Source organism: Petaurus breviceps, unplaced genomic scaffold (assembly GCF_028583685.1).
Source record: "Petaurus breviceps papuanus isolate PSGF00001 unplaced genomic scaffold, PetGlider_PUasm1.0 118, whole genome shotgun sequence".
NCBI lineage: Eukaryota > Metazoa > Chordata > Mammalia > Diprotodontia > Petauridae > Petaurus > Petaurus breviceps.
In genome coordinates this window covers 27,681,872-27,696,984 of record NW_027185616.1, presented here as the reverse complement: position 1 = coordinate 27,696,984, position 15,113 = coordinate 27,681,872, and the positions used below count along the sequence as shown (strand labels likewise).

General features: G+C 36.6%; 1 long non-coding RNA gene across 1 annotated transcript in view; it reads right to left on the bottom strand.

Annotated features, from left to right (window-relative positions):
* Window positions 1-351: 351 nt before the first annotated feature.
* LOC138160797 (uncharacterized) overlaps window positions 352-15,113 on the bottom strand; it is a 122,968-nt gene continuing 108,206 nt past the window's right edge. The window contains exons 3-4 of the long non-coding RNA XR_011168212.1: window positions 6,348-6,460; window positions 352-4,834 (exon numbers count right to left, since the gene is read on the bottom strand). This is a non-coding gene — a long non-coding RNA (uncharacterized lncRNA). The remainder of the gene's footprint in view (window positions 4,835-6,347; window positions 6,461-15,113) is intronic.

Genomic DNA, 15,113 nt, shown 5'->3' with positions numbered 1-15,113 from the left:
ACTACTAAGTATCAGACACTAGATTTGAACTCAGGTCTTCCTGATTCCAGGCCCCACATTCTATCCTCTGAACTTCCTGGCTACCTCCATGCATCTTTCTTCAGTGCATCTGTGGTCAAACAATAAGAAAATTAGATTTCAAGTCAGAGAACCAGAGCTCAAATCCTGATTCTTCTACTTACTACTTTGTGTGACCTTGGATAAATCACTTAACTTCCAGTGCCTCAGGCAACTTTCTAAAGACTGAGTTGTAGAACAATTGCTAATCTGCCTTGGTACAGGAAGTTTTCTCACCTGGGGTACTGTATACCCATAAAATCACAGAATGGAATTTTAAAAATTTATTTTATTTTTAATTTTTGTCATAAAGCATTTTCATAACATAGCATAATAAAATAAAAGAATATAATTGCACATGAAACCACAAATCCACTATGTACAACTTGCTATTCCTTTTAAATATACAGGGCTATCCTGTAAATTTTCTTTTTCCCCCCTTTTTTGATTCCCTCCCCCCTGACCCTGCCCTAGAGATAGCTACCATTACACAAATAGGTGCATGTGTGTGCATAGTGTGTGTGTATATGTATGTATGTATTTGTATTATGTATGCATGTACATATACATATATGTAAAATTATTCCATACATCTATTCATCAATTCTTTCTCTGGCTACAGATAATGTCTTTCTTCATATGTCCTTTATTTTTAATTTGGGTATTCATAATAGTCAAAATGACATAGTTACTCAAAGTTGTCCTTAAAACAATGTTGCTTTTATTGTATACAATGTCCTCTTGGTTCTACTCATTTCACTCTTCACCATTTCATGCAAGTCTTTCAATACCTCTCTAAGATCGAGTCCATCATATCTTATAACACAGTAGTATTCCATCAAAACCATAAAGCACAACTTGTTCAACCATTCCCCAGTTGATGGGGATCTCTGCAATTTCCAGTTCTAGGTGTGTGGTTTGGGATTGGGGAGTGGAGACTCATAAAGGAATGGGGGGTGGAGAATGTGAGGGGGGGGAGAAGATAAGGTAACAGAGATAGGGTAAAAAGAGAGGAGAAGAAAGAAAATAGTAAGTAAAAATAAGATGGAAGGAAATTCAAAAACAGCAATTAAAACTTAGAATATGCATAGGATTTTTATAGAAAATCTCTTTGTGGTGGCAAAGTGCAAGATGGATTTCATGACAACCACAATGTTCTATCCCAACCCATCCCCAATCCCCAGGAAGTTCTATCCCTTCTCTAAACTCTGTAGTATTCTACTTTTCTTTTTTCTATTATATTCTACTTTTTTTTCCTCCTTGTTTGTGTATATAGTTTATGTCCCCTATAAGACAATAAGCACTTTGACAGCAGAATCCAGGTATTATTCATCTTTGTTTTCCCCATAGCACCTTGAATATTGTAGTTAATTAATGTATGAGTTGAATTCACTGAATACACAAGCCTGAAAAATTACAGAACAAATAAATGCTTAAATATATATGCACTTTGTCAATTTGGAGTTCTTTGGTAACTCAGGAGAGAGTAGTTCCAAATGAGTGATAAAGTCAGAAGGCAAATGCAAAGGATTTAAAGTGAAGTGAGAGGAGAGGAAGTTGGGGCAATGAGTAGAGAAACCTTTTTTCTAAGAGTTTGACTGAGAAAGGAATATCTATGTTCTCCGCCCTACCTCTCTTTTGTACTCCACTCCTCCTCACCAGTTGTCTTATCTACATTACTAACTGTGTGCCCCGTAGGCATCTCACGTGGAACATGTCTAAAATAGAACTTGTTCTCTTTCCCCCAAAATCAACTCCTCTTCTGATCTGACCTTCCCTGTTACTTTCAAGTACACCACAAATATTTTCAATTTCTCTTGGGTTCACAACCTCAGTGTTATCCTCAACTTTTCATTATCTTATTCCTCCCTGTAGCAGCAAGCACCCCAAGCATCCCCAGGGTGACTGCCAACACAGGTTCTTGGATCTGCTTTGTTAAAGGAAAGCAACTCAAAATGGGTTAACAAGCTTACTTTACTCAGTCAAACATATATCGTTTACCTTGTTCAGGGGAAAAAGGTCAGCACCCTGAACTTCAAAGTATACAGGCAGAATTATCAAGACAGAAACAGATCTAGTAGACAGATTTCCAAACTGTCCAACCATTACATCCATACCAAACAACATCTGGGTTTCAACATCTGGGTATTTCAAAGCCTGGGGGGGCTCTCAACAATGGCTTCCCAGAATCCAGATCAAATCACAGAACACTTCTCAAAGTGAGCCCCAAAACAAAGCCTCACATCAGGGCTTATATAGCCTTCTCCTGGCTCAGAGAATGTAACAACCTTATTGACCCACTGGCCAATCAAGAAGTATCTACTGAAAAACAAGCCTCCTACCCCAGGCTCCAGGTGCACTTTAGCCTAGGGACAGGGAAGATCTTTAAAATTTACATTCCCATTACACTCCCATATCCAAGTAGTTTCCAAATCCCATCATTTCTATTTCCATAGCCTCCCTTGCATCCATTTCCTACGTTCTACTCACATAGCAGCCACTATTCTGTTTCAGGCGTTCATCACCTCTTTGCCTGGACTACTATAAGAGCCTCCTAAATAAAATCCCTAATTGATAGTTAACTCTAAGATTAAATATAAATTCAGCTATTTGGCATTTTAAAGCTCTTCACAATATGACCTTAAACTACCCTTCTTGTGCATCCTATAGTTCAGAAAAATTAGTCTTTTTATATGACATTCGATTATCATTCTCCATACCTTTATACTGACTATCACCAATGCCTGGAATGTACTTCCTCCTTAGCTCTGCTTCTTAGAAACCCTTGTTTCCTGCAAGGCATAGTTCAAGTACAGCCTTCTAAATGAAACCTCTCCTGATCCTCACCACTACTGCCTTTTCTCCAAAATGATCTTTTAATCAGTTGTATTTTATATTTATATGTGTATGCGTGTCTACATGTCTTTTCTAGCTAGATCTTAAGCTCCTTGAGTAGAGAGAACTTTTTAATTTTTGTCTTTATATCCTCACTGCCTAGGATAGTGTCTGGTATATAGAAGGTACCTAATAAATGCACGTTGATTGATTGATTTGAAAGAGAATCTTGAATTCAAAAATTCCATTTCACAAATAGAGGAGACGTGGTTAAATAGTAAAAAGTAAAATAAAAATTTTTTAAAAAGCAAATTTGAAAAAGATCTGAATGTTTTAGTATGCCAGCAGCTGAATATAAGTCAACAACATGACATGGAAGACATGTAATAAGAATGATGAGGGAGGTTAACAGTCTACCATATTCCACTCTCATCATACCAAATCTGGAATATTTTGTCCAATTACAGTCACCTCATATTTTAAAAAGACAACTGGATCACACTTCCAGAATATGGCAACAAGAATAATGAAAAGTGGGGCAGCTAGGTGGTGTAGTGAATAGAGCACTGGCCCTGGAGTCAGGAGGACTTGAGTTCAAATGCGGCCTCAGACACTTAACACTTACTAGCCATGTGACTTTGGGCAAGTCACTTAACCCCAACTGCCCTCCAAAAGGCAAAAAAAGAGAATAATGAGGAGACTGAAGAACAGATCATGCAAATATTTGTTGAAGGAATCAGGGAGGTTTAGACTAGAGAAAAGGAGATTTAGGAGGCATATGAGATTATTCAAGTATCTGAATGGCTGTCATGTGGAAAAGACATTACCATTATTTACCTTAGTACTTGTAAAGCCAAGCACTAGCAGTTTTTTTAGAAGAATGCTACTGTGAACAGCTTTTAAGGTTCTGATTACACAGTAGTGAACACTCTATTTATTCCACAACAAATCAAAGCAAAACATTCACAGTAAATCTAAGTACAGCACAACTTATCACAGAAAATCAAAATATAGCATTCACAACAACTTATCACAGAAAAATGGCCACATAGTTTCCACTACAGTGGTCACAAAGTTTTGAACAAAGAACAATCATTTAGTAACTCAAGCATTCAAAAAATCCTTAATTCAATCAGAAAGTACAATACTCAAAGTTTTCCACTCATGGGGCATACTAGGTTACAAACCAATTACTTATTCAGTCATCAGTCACTAAGTACAATCATTTAGTCAATCAATCATCCTTTATCATTTACTGTTCAATCATCAGAAAATACACAGACACTCCACCCCTAGGTCACTAGTAAATTATAATCTTCTTAGTCAGTACACAGTATCCAAGTAAAGTCTTCTTTCAGCCTGAGTCAGGGTGGTCCCTCAGATTCCCTGGATCCCCTTCCATGGTCCCAGGTCCTACCTGGATTCACCAAACTGTCACCTGGGTTCAAAGGCAGACAGCTCCCAGGACCTTGACCAGCTCTCTGTGCAGTTCCTGCTCCACATTGGAGCTCATGGTGTCCAGTCCATCTCAAATCCTTCATAGTCTCTGTTCCTGGGGAGTCAAGGCTTAACAAAGCCACCAACAGGTTCATACAAAGTACCAGCATCACAGTCATGCTTCCTCAGTCTTCATTAGCTCCTGCTGGCCCTCAGAAATCCTCTGCAGCTCCTCAGCAGCTCCGACTGGCCCTCAGCTCTGACTGGCTCTCGGAAATCCTCAGTAGCTCCGGCTAGCCCTCACACTCATCAGAAGTTTCAACTGGTTCCCAGAATCAAAATCACTTTATCCAGATTCTGCAAATCAAAATCATTCTCTCCAGCCTTGGAGGGAGGGGGGCCTTTCCTCTTCAGCCTCCACGAAGTCTGCTTCAAGGAGATCTGCCTTTCCCTCTCTGGGGCTTCTCCTTATATAAAGTAGTGCCCCTTCCTGTTCAGCCCCTTCCTGTTACATCAGAAACAAGAGAAAGGAGTTCATACCTTCTGTTTCTTTAACAGAGGTTTGATTAATTACTAAGTGCTAAGTACCTGTTACCTTTGCCAATACAAAGGGATCTTCAAATTCAAATTACATTACCATTACAGTGCCAGATCAAAGAACTGGGCAGAAGTAGATATAATGCACAGAAGCTGCAAAGGATTTTAGGAAGAGCTTGATTAAGGAAGAGCTTCATAAAAATTAGGCTCATCCAAAAGTAGAACAGGACTTCTCAGGAATTCGTGGGTTCCTCCTCACAAAAGACCTTCAGGAGATTGATTGACTAAGGTCATAGAGAATCTCCTGCAAGTTAATCAGACTAGATAACCTCTGAAGTCCCTTCCAACTGAGATTTGTAGATTCTGAGATTGAGACAAAAGATCATTCATGTACCTTTGTAGTGATTTGTGGTTCTGCTCCTTGTTTTCCAAGAGAACCAATGACATCACAGGTGATGCCTTGACTTGTGCATGAATTGGATTTAAGTGAAGCAGGGCTGCACAAAGTAATCAGCCTCACTTTCTCTTCCAGAGTCATCAAAGTCCAGTGTCAAGACAAAAGTCAGGAAGACTGTTGATGGCTCAAATGCAATGGATGACCTTGGTGTCTCTGATGTTTGACTAAATGCTAAGCACTCCACAGCACTTGCTTCAGCTGCCTTCATGGTTGTTGGAACAAATTATTCTTATCTACCCATTCTGCCAAGGAAAGTTTTCATATGCTTGGGGTAGACATCCACAAAGCTTGCCGACAGCTTTGAGGCCTGTCAGTTACCTGCAAGCTTGTTTAGCCCATCTGCTGAAAAGGTTTACTGAGGTGTGCTGGCTACACATATTACAACTTCTTGAAGCCACAGGTGAGAGTTAGGTGAAATAGGTGAACACCAGTGGTGGATGAGAAGCCCTGAAAAGGGGTCAGCAATCCTTCACACCAGAAGTGCTAGGACTCCTGAACACCCTGGGATTTCAAAAGGTGATGAGAGCCTAGACTTAATCAGTGGGCATGGCAATGGTGAAAAAAGGGGAGCTAATGACAGACTACCTATTATGAAAGGGAAGAAAGAGTCAAAGGTGTCTCAAAGGTTTCTACCCTGAGAGGCTGGAATAATAGCAATATCATTAAGTAAAAGACTTCTATATTTTATGACATACTTGCTTGTGCTCACCTAGCCACTGGAAGCCTAGGCTCACGTTTTCTGAGTTTGCATCAGGCTTCTGTGATCTATTCTTACTCCTCTCAATTTCTAAAAGCAAAATGTTATTGAAATAAAACAATAATAGCTACTTAGGGCCAATTTTTTTTTACCACAAAATAACTATATAATCTCTCTTTTGGAGGTAAATAATCTGTTAGGATATCATTTAGGCATTACTGGTCCACAAAATTTTCCATGCTTCCTTTTATTTTGTTTTTCAGTAACCCCAAAATACAGTATTAGGGAAAAGATATGATTTCAAAACATAGTGCTATTTATACTCACCAATTTATTTTAGGCACAACATTAGCTAATCTTCATAAAGCAGGTAGAGGGGATACTCATAATGCCAAGTCACTGGACGGAATTTCCATAGTTACTCATTTCTTCCCTTATATCTAGAAGTACAGAAAGGATAAGTTATTCCACAATATATTTTTCAAAGACCAAAATAGCATAGTCTTTTACAATTCAAAATGGACCTTAAAGATCAATTGATCTACTTCATTCATTTTACAAAGGAAAAAATAGAATCCATAAAGGTAAGGTGATTTGCCCAAGGTTACATAGGTAGCTATTGGCAGAACCGGGAAGATAACCCAGAATTTCTGATTCCCAGTACCAACACTCTTAGACACAGAGCCTTAACTAGGAATTCTGGCACCCAGAGAAAATTCATATGACAAGTATGGCCAGAGGTCTGCTGCAGTCAATTCATAGGGTTCACAAGAGCAGATTGTTAATTTTCAGTGTTATTGTTTACACCTTAAAAATCAGCAAATGCTGATAAATCAGATTCTGATTTAAAGTTTCTTTGATTGTAAAGATTTGAGATAGTAATGGGAAAATGTTAATAATGCAGATTGAACTTAAAAGTGTGTCATGTGTACATTTTTCCCCAGAGTCAATTGTCAAACATTCACCAGCAGACAACTGGCTATGGCAAAACCTAGATCACAAGGCTCTATGTGGAGAAAGATCCTTACAGAGATCAAAGGCATCATCTATGTGAGTGAGAGTGATGTCATGGGAATTTGTCCATGAAAAGTGGGTACCAGGTCCACAAGACAATCTAACTCAGTTAACTGCAGTCATTTTGGGACAAGGGAGGCCTATACCCATGCCCCCAACAAGTAGAGCCCACCTCTCCATCTTCTTGTATGGGGTCAAAAGGACAGAGAAAAGTGGGCATTGGAGTATAAGGCATGCCAATGATGGAACTATGGTATCAGCAACTGAAGAATGGAGGGAATGGGGGGGACACTAGCACTGCATCATGACACAGGCTGGCAAAGGACAACCATGGACCCAGAGTATTGTCCTGATATTGGCATCCTAGGTCAAAGCCCAAGTCATTCAAGCCTACTTATTGCTCTGATTAGGCCTATCAGTATATGCCATTCCGCACGATTTGTTTGATATCTCATTATTTATTTATGTTTCTAAAGTACTTTATAGGCCTTAAGTAGCCATATAAATGCCAACTGTAGTTGTTATTGTGACTATTATTGTTGAATAGAAATTCAATGAACCTGTGATCTCAACAGTCTAGATACTGTTTCCAATCATATAGAATACAGTTTTTCCTTACTTTTTATCTTATTCATGATAGCCTATAAAATCTGTGGAGGGAGTCTAACATGCTAGAAATTTTCCTCTAGATCTCTTAACATTACGTGAATGACAATGGAACGTGTTAACTTTTTTCATCGCTTATCCTTTGCAATAAGGCTTTCTTGCTTTTCTGGTCACACACTAACGGTATCTTACACTGCTTTTCCTGAATAATTCTTTGTCGGGAGTATATGTCAGTCTCCTCATATCCAATATACGCCTCTTACTTGGGTGATCCTCAATTTTGATATTTTGGAAACAATGGTATTCCATGACTCACACAACCCTATAACAACACTGGAAGAATGCTGATGTTGAAAAGATGAGACTTTGTTTTAGGAAAAAACTTGAGATTATTAAAGACATGGGGAGAAGGTGAAGAGAGAGTTGGCTAACTAGATCTTCAATATACTACAAAGCAAAAATGATCAAAACTGTTAGATACTATTTTAAAAATAGAAACTTTTATCAGTAAGACAGATTAAGTAAATAAGACCCAGAAGCAATTAAACATAATAGCACAATGTTGAATAAATCAAAAGACATTAACTCTCGTGATAAGGATTTTCTCTTTACAAAAACTGCTGGAGAAACTGGAAAGGGGTCTTATAAAAATTAGGTTGAGACCAGTATCTCAGACCTATATTACAGTAATATTAATATAATTACAAAAAACCTACCATAAAAAGAGATATCTTTCATAATCATGGATAGAAGGGGACTTCTTAACCACAGAAGGTATAGGGATGATCATAAGAAATAAAACAAGTACTCTTGATTGCATCAAATTTAAAGTTTTGCACATGAAAAATCAATGTACTTACAGTTAGAAACAATTAACTGAGAGTTAACAATTAGTAACAATTCACTGAGAAAAAATCCTTTAAGCAAGCTTATCAGATAATAATCTGATATCCATGATATGCAGGGAATTGATAGAATACATAAGAACAAAAACCATTCCACAATAAAGGATAAGAATGTGGAATTTCCAAAAGAAGAAATGACACAGGCTGGCAATGGACAAACATGGACATATAATTTTATAAATAATCTTGCAAAAATGATCCAAATCACTAACAGGAAAAATGCAAATTAACACACCAATCAGATTAGCAAAGATAACAGAAGAGGAAAATAACAATTTTTGTTGGGGTCATGGAAAGACAGGCACTATGAAACTCTGTTGGAGGAACTATGAATTGGTCTAACCACTCAAAAATAAGGTGGAACTATACTTCCAAAAATGAATTAAACTCTGCATATCCTTTGACTCCGTGATATCACTATTAGTCATGTGCCTGCCCCTTAAGAAGTCAACAGCAGGAAAGGACTCACATAAGCAAAAATATTTATAGTAGTACTTTTTATTTAACAAAGAACTAAAAACAAATTGGATACTCACCCACTGGGGAGTGGCTGAATAAATTGAGGCATATGAATGTAATAAAATATTACTATGCCATAAGAATCTGAGGGATTCAAATAAATCTGGGCTTATATGCAATAATATAGCATTAAATATGCAAAACAAGGAGAAAAGTTTATACTACTATGAAAGACTTAAGAACTCTGATCAATATCACAATCAATCATTACTTCAAGAAACTAATTCTTCTTGGCTCCTGGCAAAGAGGTAATAAATTGGAGGTGTAAAAGACATATTTTCAGCATAACCAACAGGTTGAATTTTTTTTCCCTGAACTGTACTTACTTGCTACAAAGGAAGCAAATTTTCATTGGGCAAGTGCTATGGGTAGTACAATTGGTAGGCAATGATAATAGTACAATTATTGATAATAATTATTGTTAAAATATTAATAATATGTCAAAGAAAAAATTTTAAACACACATAGAAAAGATAAAGGGAAAATTCAGATGGGGACAAAGATGTTTTGTTACTATTTTATTAAATTAATTATTATGTAATATATAATAGAAGATAAATAAAATTAAATTATTAAATTAAATATACCTTCCATAAATACTTATACCTGTTTATAACCAAGGTCCATAGTTTTGTATACAGTTTTCCTTTCTGTTTTCCCTTGCAGATTAAAATGTTCCTATTTGTTAAAGTTTGTTAAGTTCACAATAAAAAGAAAAACTTTTAAAGGCAATGTGCTTATTTGTTGGCTATAAAGTAGGCTTTTGATTTGGTAGAGCAAAATGCTGATTTAAAGCTTTTTTTCTTGCTGTTTCTCCCATGAATATGTATAAGTCATATACCATTTTTCACAGATACAATAACAAAGATGACTATCAAAGGTCAATTCTTAATGTCTAATAAGTCATGAAACAGGAAACTATATGTTCACAGAAAGTGCTTGCCACAGTCATGTACAAAGTTCAGTTCATTGTCCACATTAAAGGATTTCTTATAGGCAATGAAATGTTCCAGCTACTCTCATTTGGCTCGTTGTATTAAGTCCTGGAATACTAAAGAGTTTCTTAAATGTGATCAATAATCACTTAAAAGGCTTCAGCCTAACTTTTCACATAGGAAAAGCCAAGTGGGTGAAAAATCACTTTTTAAAACTATGATATGCAATTGACAACCCATTGAACTGATTAATAGGTATCTTGAATAGACACTGAAGATGAACACTGAACTAGGCCCAGAGTTCAATAGGACCAGGAGCAAGAACTAAATTTCCTTTGAGAAAAACCGAATAGCTCAATAATCTTGAGAAATACTGAAATATTCTTCTCCAAAAGGTGTGTGACACTAGATTCAGCAAGATGACATTTATATTTCTTGGTAGGAAGAAATTCTTCCCAAAAAGTGAAAACAAAAATTAGAGACAAAACTCAGAAAACATTTTAATAATACTGAGTGTGCTACTTAGTGTATTTTACTTGTATGGCCAGTTTAAAATTAGACTTTCTCATTTCTTTAGGGGGGGTCAGGTTGACTGTGCTTTATATTATCTCTTTTACATGTAGGTAACTAACATCCAAGATCACATAGTGAATCAATGGAAGAGGAGGTAAATAAGTCTAAGACAGATCTTATCATCTAATCATTAGAAAAACTTTTACATTGTACATGTATTTTATAGAATTCCTTTACCATATAGAAATATCTCTAATGGTCACAGGAAGCTTCATAGAGATGGAACTTGAGTTGAGTTTTGAAGGATTACTAGATTTGGATACTTACATTAGCAAAGAAACAGTATTCCAAGTCAGAGGTACAGCATGAACGAAGAAGGGGAATGATAAGCAAATCAATCTGACTGGATGATTCCTCTAGCAGAAGAAAATATTTTATAACCATTTCTCTTCTTGCCCTTTACAGAAATCTCTGCTATCGAGTATTATTAAACTCCGCTCCTTTATTGACTTGAAGTAAAAAATTATTCTCATAGGGCAACTTGGTGGCGGAGTGAATAAAGTACCGGGTCCCAGATTTAGGAACACCTGAGTTCAAATGTGGCCTCAGTCACTTAACTTATTAGCGATGTGACCTTGGGTAAGTTACTTAACCCCAATTTCCCTGCCTTCCCCCCTCCAAAAAGACAAAAAAAATAAATTTAAATCATTCTCATACCAGGAATTACTAGAGCCATCAAATGATTTATCAGAGCTCTACAAGTGATCAAAGGCACCAGTGTTTACCATCACACTGAGCCCCCACTTCAAATATATGTTAGCCATTTTTCTTAAAGGAGTTGAGGTGAGAAAAAAATGTCTTTTACAATGCTGGCAGCTGCAAGAAAACCCATTTCCTCCACTCATAAAAAAGATCTTGTGGAAAGACCATAGATTCCATTATATACACAGTCTCTTGATGTTATTAATTATCCAACTATCTCTGTGATTCTAATGAGAATTGGTGACCTTAAAACATCCTCCTTCCCACACCTACTGCATCTCTACTTTTCATAATTCTACCTTGAAAGACTGGCAAATTCAAGGTCACCCAGCTCACTCAGCACTCATAATGATATCTCTTTGTATGACTGTAAGGAAACCACATGAAAGACATCTGTTTGGGCATCTGAATTATTACAAAGAAGCGTTGAAAACATGGAGGGCTTCCCAAAAAAGTGTGATAACAACATTTAACTCAAGGTCAGGAAGATGATGTGAATCTTCTGTTTCTGCAGACCTCTCCCTGCCGCTCCCTCTCCCCTCCACACAACCTTATTCTGTGTTTCACAGGCATCAGCACTGATGGGAGCCACCAGCTTTACCCCTCAACTGTTGTTTCAATGCTTACTTAAAACTTCACAAGGCTCATGGTAATTTGTGTGTTCTAGGCCAGCCACTCAAGGATATGATGAGAAAAAGAAAGGCAAATAGAAATGAGTAGCATGTCATTTTGTGGTTTTTCCCAGCCCCTAACAGCTCCATAGGAAGTTTGGCTGAACAGAAGGACACGTTGCCTGGGCACTAAAGAAAGGAAGAGATGAAGCAAGACACCCTAAACTAAATAAGAGTAGAGAACCAGGAGCCTTGGGTTGTTACAGGGTAAATGAAGAAATCTCCACAGCTGCCTAGAGGCTGTCACTATGGCACCTGAGTGCTTGCAGAACTAATGAAGGTGCCCTTCTAACAGAAGTTCCAAGTGCTGAAGTTGCAAGTTTCCCTGTGAGTAGAAACATGTAAACCAGAAAAATTTATGAGGGGTTTCCAAAGTGACCCAGACTTTTCTTCCTGGGGGTAAGCCCTCAGATACAAGGGTTGCAATTTGAAAAATAAACTATTGCAAGACTCTGTACCAGTGACACTTTGAATTCTTATGCTTGTACCTTTAAAAAGATTATAGAAGTATTCTCAGAAAAGAGATTATTCTTGGAGAAGTCTATGAGTCATTTTGATAGAACTACGTTCTGAGAAGAAATGGTTAGATAACAGATTCCCTAAAAAGAATTTATTAGGGGATAATCTGGTGACAGTTCTGTTAGTTGGCTTTTGAGGATTATAACAGTTATAGACTGAGGAAGATTTTCACCCAAGTTTTGGAGACATGCGAGAAGTGAATTAGAGGGAAATGAGAAGGTGAAAAATGAGGGGACAAACATGCAGACTAGGAAATGAAAATAAAGAAGACCACAGATGAAAACTTGGTGACAGCTGATGTAAAGAATTTCGGTTAACATCTTCTTCTCCCTGTAATGAGGTGGCCAGGGCTGCTGTTCATTTCTTTGTTATTTACTTTAAAAAGTTCTGAAGTAGTAGATAACTATTTACTACAGTTAAATAGCAAAAATGAACTTTATTAAATCTCATGGATAGTTACTGTGATGTTTATTTGTCTATGAATTAAAAGTTTGGATCTGAGAGAGGAAGAAAGATTAAGAATCCCTTGGTTTTATCTCTCAGGCTAGGAGATTGAGACAAACAGAAAAAGAAATGTTTTGTAATATTTAGTAATTTGGGGGGTAAATTTTAATTAATAATTAATTTTTAATTTTTATTATTAAATACAATCATTAAATTTTATTATTTATTATTAAATATAATTGTATTACAAATATAATAATTATTTAAATATACTTAATTATATTTGTATATTACATATTAATTAATTTTAATTAATAATTAATGTTTAGTAATTTCTGAAGGAATGTCAGAATATACCACTAGATCATCTTTTCAGTTTGGAAAGATTAAAATTAATATGGTGATGAGCCAAGAACAGAGTGTTGGGAAGTTTGTGTGTCTGCCTTTCAGAGCTCCTGAGAGATATTGTTCACAATATGGTCCATGAGGCCATGAAGACTTAATTGAACAAGTTTTAGGAGAGGGGGCACTAGCATTTTATGATCCTATAAGGTAAAGAGAGTTAGACACAGAAAGGTTTTCGTGACATCAAGCTTAAATATTCCTCTCTACCTCTTATAGAATTTAACGCTGACAGGAACCTTGGAGATCACCTAATCCAGAGGTATGCAAATACCCGGCTCAGCCCATTCAGTCTTGTTAAAGCTGTCTTAAACTGTGTCCTGGGCTAAATGCAGCCTGAACCAGATTAAATTGTAAATGGGAAATATCCATCAAATTAAATAAAAATACAACAAAGCATGGATAATGTTAATATGTGATTTTCTAAGTCAATGTGTAGCTACCTGGATCCTCATCTACAGTTTAGTGGCTTAAATTTCTATTTGAGTTTGAGACCACTGATCTAGCCCAAACCTCTTTTACAGAAGAAGAAACTAAAGCTTACAGAGATTAGATTTTAAAACTTTAAGATATTAAATGGAGATCTAAATCCAGGTCAACTAGTTCCAAGTTCAGTGTTTTTGCTACTACATTATACTGCCTCTTGGAAAACTTTAAATACTAATAGGCTAGCAAAGGAAATTGTAGAATTGTCTGTCCTTGAGCACACTGCAAAACAAGATAAAAAAATTGTCCGTATGGGAAGTTTTAAGTAAATACTTGCCTATGGCAAAAGGCTAAATCGATTAATTGCTGAAAGTTTCTTCCAGTCCTGAACTTCAATGGCTTGAAACATGAAAGGAATGAATTTAAGAGCATGTTTAAAAGAACATCTCTACCTTATTTTTCCTCAACATAAATATGGCCAGTTAAAACAAATTTTTAAATGGAGTTTTCCTAATGGAGTAGATAGAATGCTGGACTTGAAGGCAAGGAGACCTCTCCTAAAATCCTATTTAAAAAAAAAAATACTTGCCATACGACCATGGAAAATCACTTCTTGACCTCAATTTCCTCATCTGTAAAATCGGGGTATTAAAATCTATAGCTTCTGCCTCACAGGATGTTGTAAGATTCAAAAGAGAAAATGCACTTCAAGTGTTTTGCAAACTAAAGAATTACATGAGCTTCAGTTATTACTGTTTCCCAAATCTCCATTACATCATACGCCTTTTCAATTTGATATAGTTCTTCTGTCCCCTGTAGCTGACTCTATTAAAATAAGAAGTGGGGTTTTTTCCTCCAATTTGTTCAGACTTATATATATTATAGTCAGGGGATTTGCCATTCTATAAATGTAACTGACAAGCTAGAAAAAGACAAAAAGTTTGTGTGTTACCTACAAATTCCAGTAGCTGGAAATGTATCAGGGGTATGACCTAAAGTAATGTCTTTCTGACTCCTTCTACCCATGATAGTCTTATACTTCCTATCTCTACATGGTGGTTCTCACCTCCCACCTCCACCTTGCCGCAGACTTCTCCAGGAGGAGTTTGCTTCCTTTGCTGTAAGACTATTTTTAATTATTGTGAAATAGAAAAGCAAAGTAGAAAAAAATGAAGTATAACTAAGAAAAGGACACTAAACAAGTGACAAAGAAATCCTTTCCAGGGGACTACTTCTTTAATGCTTTCTATTACCTACATGATAAAAACACCTTCAGGTTGTCATCTAACTTTCACCAAAAGATATTTGGATAAAAGGAACTTTACACACACATACACACACACACACACACACACACACACACACACACACACACAC